We start from the raw sequence: 6,658 nt of genomic DNA, 5'->3' as shown, positions 1-6,658 counted from the left end.
CTGCAATATACTGATTCAGCTGATGCAAATACAGGATTTGAAAACAAAAATCAACTGATATTTACTTTAAAATATTTTCTTCCAATACATTTGCTCACGTCAATCAGCAAATAGAAAACTGTGCCTTTGATTTATGGGTATTTTGCAGGTGGTCTACTTGGAAACACTTTGTGATTGATAAGATATTCAAACATATAGCAGATGTAGCCATGTGAGAGTTGCATGTCTGCCATGGAGAGTTTGAAGAGTGACCACCATTTAATGTGTGTAATGAATTTACTAATCTAATTTTGAAGAGGACACTTGTTCCTCAGAGTGAGTGAATCAGAATCTAAACCTACTTTAGTTGCGTTACCTTGCGTCACAGGTGCAGAGACTCTCTCATGGCAGGTAGGCTGTTGCGTGGCTCTTTTCTTGTGATTGGCTCCAGATAAGCTCGTAGCTCACCCAACAACTCCAGACTTGAATCGCCACACAAACGATATTATTGTATTATTTTTTTCTGCAGTCATTGCAAACGTAATAACACATAAAGGTGTGTTTCTGTCTTTTAATTTCTGCTACGCCTCTTTATGCCTACAATGAAGCAGCCACCTTTTATGCAGACGTAATCACAATACTTTCAGGCTTCACATTATGTCTGCTCAGTATTTGTATTAGCATTTCCTACTCCCTCTGCTTTGCACATAAATGCCTCACTCTGAATAGAGCACAAAAGGTGCAACATGCACAACATGTGCAGTTTTGCCCAAAACACTGTCCTCAGTACGGCCTTTAGTAGATCAGTATGTGTAGTTTTATGTTTTTGTGTCTTTCTCTAGTAAATCAGTCTCAGTGTCAAATAAAAGCTGAAATCCTGAACTTTCAATGTGAAAGGATTTGTTGATCTTCACAGCGTCTCCAGTGTTCAGCAAAAACAAATAAACCATCACTCAAGTGTGAAGATGTGACATAACAAATAGTTTGACCCATTATTTCCTCTTCTTTTGTTCTCATAGGGCTAAAGAGGTTAATGGAAACTTCACCTTCAATGTAAGCGTGACCTTCATTCTTAGTTATTTTACTGACACAGATTGTGCAGCAGTTTATCAATGGTGGAAGAGTCTGTTTTCCAGTCACACTGAAATTCTTCCTTCAGCAGGTGTTCAGAGGGGAGTGGCATCGGGTCAAAATTCATCTGGCATACGTTCAAAAAGCTGACGTAGCAGAGCCAGTTTTTAATGAGGCTGTGACACTTGTGATTTCACTTTGCAATGCCCAAGGTGAAGCAGAGGTCCAAACTACAACACAAGGTAAGACACTCAGGCTTCTGTTGTTCAGATGTGTACTTATTGTGATCCAGGTCACTCTCAGAAAAGGGTGAATGCTTGGTTTTAAGTTGGTATCAAAGCTGGAAAGTCTGAAGTTATATTCTAGTATAAATGTGAATAAATTTTCCAGATACTGAAATTATGATATCAAAATAAAGCAGATAGACCTATGGATGTATATTTACTTTTTACCTTACTCTGTTACTAAATGCAACAGAAGTTGTTTTATTATGAACTAAAAATCACAGCTGCTGAGGGAGTGTGAATATCAGACCTGCGAGTGCCAACATCAAAAACATGGACAGATAATGAGACACCAGGGCAATGACAGGTAAAAGCCCCCCTGACACATCTCTCCTATATGCTGTCACGTCCTGATGAGAGTAAACCAGAAACATAATGTTTGTTTCATGTCAAAATACTTTCCAGGAGACAGGAGATCATTACATCGAACACCATAAAGCTGTATTTAAGCAAACTGCCATAGTAGGGGTCCGGTCATGTCTGTACTCCATGTACTACAACTTGTCGTTCTTTGCGTGCACATTTAGGTCTGTAAGAGCCATGAGATGTTTTTGTAGGGGAAACTTATTTGTGCATTAGAAGCGATGGTTGAACACTGTCAATGATTAAACAAGGAAATGTTTTATCATCTTTTTTTTATGAGATGGAATGTGGACGGCAGCAGTACAATGGAGGCATTTGTTTTTTTTTCTAGCAGTGTGCAACTAAAAGGAATTACTCAAAGTACTCTGAGCATTTAAACTTTGTAAACTTTAACAGAAGAAACATATGAAGATAATGTAATAGTGCAGCGCTGCTTAAAATGTGAGGATGTGCGGTTTCTTCCATTTCAGCTGAAAACTGCTTTAAAGGTGTCACAGGAGTCTGGGTGGCCTCCGTCATTGGTCCCAGTTTAATACGGTTACACAGTATTTGAGGAAGATGTACATCTCTGCCATATTCCTTCCATGTCTTAAAAACTTAAAATCTGTACTCTGCAATACAACACACAGCAAATCTGTACTTTTACAAATGTAATGCAGTTTGGAATTTAATTAGTTCACCTTGTCGTTCTTTGTGTGCACATTTGGGTCTGTAAGAGGCACAAGATGTTTTGTAGTGGAAACTTGTTTGTGCACTAGAAGCGATGGTTGAATACTGTAACTGAAACAAGGAAATGTTTTGTCATCTTTTCTGATGAGATGGAATGTGGACAGTAGCAGTACAATGGAGGCAGTTTTCAACTAAAAGGAAGTACTCCAAAAGTACTCTGAGCATATACGTCCAACAGACAACGTTGAAACACTGCAAGTTAAGAAATATCTGCAAAATGTATTTCTAAAAAGTGCTCATGTTGTATCAGTGCATATGTTTTACTGTAGAAACGTGGAGTTAGTTTAATCACATTTTGATCTGTTCTTTAGTTCAGTAGTTAAACACACTCACTATTATATTTTGCTTATTCTGTGAAACATTAAATCCCCTCTGAGCAGATGCAGTTCTTTAAATGAAACTAGGTGAGAGGTTTAACAGGCAGAACCAGACATCTGAAACATGACAGAGGAGCAAGAAAAGCTGGTAACAACTGGTTTAGTCTTAAATGATTATTGTATTTATTAACCTTATCAAATGTTTTTGATGAGTAATCATAATCTGTAAAGTAACTTATACAGTAACCTTCCTTTGCCCCCTGAAATGTAGTGAATTAAACATACAAGCAGCTAAATGTGTACTTCCTAATGATTTATTTGAGTTAGTTACTTCTAAATAAAGATCTAAAATATATACGGCAGGGGTGTCAAACTCAAATTCGCAGTGGGCCAAAATAAAAAATTGGGATGAAGTCGCGGGCCAAACTCAATCTTTACTGAAAAATTAACTGCAATTGTGCATGTTTTCCCATTTCTCCAGATATGTAATGTTAAACCTTTTTATATGGAAACAAACTTTAGTTTTGAGTAAACATTGAATCTGGAGCAAGCAAAGCTTGATATTATAAACAAATGAGAAATTTAATTTGAAATAAAACACACATCAGTGGTATTCGTTTCTTATTATGTCTCTATCTGTAGTCTTTCGAGTTCCTTTTTAATGAAAATCTTTTTTTACATGGCCCACAACAAAATAACCAAATAATAATAATGATTTATTTTAGTGAAAATGCAATATTTCAACTACTAACAGTCCATGCCTTGGAGTAGATAAAGTGCATAAAGACAGCATTCATTCAAACTCAGTTTGCTACACTCTGATTTACTCTGATGCACAATGGTTCAAGCCAAATAGCTGGCATCTCTTCTTAGATGCAACTGCATCTATGTCTGAGGTTAGGCTCTGAGCTGAGGAAATCCTCAAGATTGAGTGACAGTAGCTCAAATACACATTTAATTTAATCTCGCGGGCCAAATATAATTATTTAATTATTACAGATTTGGCCTGTGAGCCTGAGTTTGACACCTCTGATATACGGCATCACAAGAAGAAGCATTGTTAGGATTTAAATAGGGAAAAAACAAAGAAAGGAGGTAAACTTTAACAGAAGAAACATATGAAGATAATGTAATAGTGCAGCGCTGCTTGACATGTGAGGATGTGCGGTTTCTTCCATTTCAGCTGAAAACTTCTTTAAAGGTGTCACAGGAGTCTGGGTGGCCTCCGTCATTGGTCCCAGTTTAATACGGTCACACAGTATTTGAGGAAGATGTACATCTCTGCCAAATTCCTTCCATGTCTTAAAAACATCTAGAATGTGTGTCTCCTAACGCCCCCTGTAAATGTGTTTTTTAAGCAGGTGCTTTCTAGAGTTTCAGGCTCTGAGGGAGAAAAGCAGGCGTGGGAAAATCAAACTGAACTTTTGTTTGTATTGAAATTTCAGCCTCACTGAATTCTGAACCAGCTGAAGGCATCAGCATTTCCATTAAAGCCTGTAACTCCAGAGTTTGTGTGTTGTCTAAATTTACAAGTACAAAGAAACATGTTCTCAGAGCCATGTAAAATGAAACTTGAACTTCTCCAAACTGGCTCTGCACGCTCACTGCACTTGGTCAATGTGACCTAATGTTGCAGGTTTACATCAATGACATCATCCTGAGAGGAAATAAATATCTTTGGATTTATTTTTAACCACCAGGGTTCAAGGTCCAGTACAGTGGCAAAAACAAATATATCCACACCCTTAAATGCAGCCGCATGTCCAGGGAATTAATAAATGATCAGTTATTATTATTTGAATTTATTTTATTTTGAAGGCAGAAATTCTTCTACATAGATTCACTTTAGTGTTTATACGTAAACTGCATTCCCAATATAATCCAATATATTTAATCACAAATGAACCGAAAACCAGGAAACATCAGCTTCAGTGCATTTTGCTAATGCTACTCACATACGTATAAACATAATTTTAAATCCAGAACATGCTCATCATGTATTCAGTATTTTCACTATGTGGTTTTAGTGCTTTCACCAAACTGAGCGACATTAAAACTTCAGCACTGAACCACATTTCTGTTTGTGTTTGTGTTGTGACTCATGCAGGTGGTTTGTTGGTGTGAGACTTAAAATGATGCTCTGTGCTGCCTACGAGGAGGCCTCCCCCTGCCCCCCACCCGCGCTGGGCCTCAGTCAAATCCGCCTGCCTGGAGAGTAAGACCAGATTCAAGATTCACAGTTCACACAGACCTGAACCTTTACACCTATACAGCTAATCAACCTGTGCATTACAGCTGATGTTACAGGTCGTTTCTATGATTTAAAGCATTTTACAGTTTGAGAACTGACAGGAGCCACTTGTTTGTGTTTTTCAGTGACAAGAAACAGAACAAGAGCCCGGTGTTTCCCGTTGCCATTTACCAGCTGATGAAACAGAATCAAAACCATGAGCTGATTAATTTCAACATGATCCTGGAGCCTTCTGTCAAAAAGTAAAATCACTTCTACTACTAAGACATAGTTAACGTATAAGGACACAATACACATAGCTGGTTCCATATAGATTTAAACAGAAACAATCAGGTGCAGTAATCAGTGTCAGTCACCTGAAATCTGGAACCTATATACCTGCAAACTCATACTCTACACTAATTTCAAAATAAACTGTGATGGTGTACGAAGAGAAAGGGATGAATTAATCCATTCCAAATATATATCGATCTAAAAATTTTTGTTTTTGTAGCCGCAGGCAGCGAAGATATAATGTTGATCTTCAAATGTAATTTCAGATTTGTGTGCAGGACTTGGAGCAATAATAATGAACCTCCACATTTCTAGATTCCTCCTCTCAGTAAGTTCCCCTCACATTGTCTGTATCACAGCAGGTTGTGTTGTTCTTCGGTCACGTGGAAATGATGGAACTGTTCTCCACAGGTGGTGAGAAGTGAGTAGAGAGTGGATGAAGAGCGGCCACTGGGCGTGAAACCTGGGATTTACTGTGAGCTGATGACAACAAATGTTTAATCTGATTCTGTTCTTACAAGTAAAATGAGACAATGAAAGTGAAAGTTGGTGGTCTCACCTGGCTTAAAATGACGAGCAGCCTCTTGTGGTTGTGAAAATATTCCTGTTGTCTTCAAGAAACAGGAGCAGAACAGCACATGTTTCACACGCTGTTTCATATCAAGTTTTTTATCCTAAATGTTGCTGAATTCATTTCAAATACTCAAAAACACTAATATCGTTTGTGCCCTGTGTGTGCCAAGTAAGAAATAGACATGAATCCTAAACCTAAATCTAAATATTTAATTATTATATATTTACTGTTAATTACTGGAGCTCCCGGTGCAACTTTTAAAGTTTGAGCCACTGCCCCTGAAAAACTCTAACTAACCTTTAGTTTTATATTTACTAAGTAATACGAGATCCCTTTAAAGTATTTTATCAGACCATGTAAAAAATTGAGCTATTGTGTGATATACTGTGATCTAAATTTTGTTGAGGCTCCTGCTGCTGTTCTCACTTGTTTTTATCTTTTTCTATTCTTAGAGTCAGTAATTTCAGACCAGATCCTTAACCAGGAACTGAAATGTGATTAAAAATGATGATCTTTAATGAACTGTAGGATTCTCATGTAACTGTCAAAGCCTGGAAATCTCCAGTGTCTCGTTCTTGTCATGGAAAATAAGAAACAAAGGAAAAGAAAAGAAAAGATGTTCCTGAAAACAAGGAGCTGACCTACATCATGTCTTCTTAGTGGTTAGTGTAACTGTGCACAGCAACATTTTAAGTCCTTCTTTACTGAGACTGTGTGTAAAACTGCAGCTGTAAATAAATTATCCTTAAATTCTGACTGGGGTCTTGGTTATTTTGTCAACCTATAAAACAATGTGTTTCATTTCAGGGCGGCACTG

Source organism: Anabas testudineus, chromosome 2 (genome assembly GCF_900324465.2).
Source record: "Anabas testudineus chromosome 2, fAnaTes1.2, whole genome shotgun sequence".
NCBI classification, from domain to species: Eukaryota; Metazoa; Chordata; class Actinopteri; order Anabantiformes; family Anabantidae; genus Anabas; species Anabas testudineus.
The sequence above is the reverse complement of the archived record's forward strand: the minus strand, read 5'-3'. Positions refer to the sequence as shown.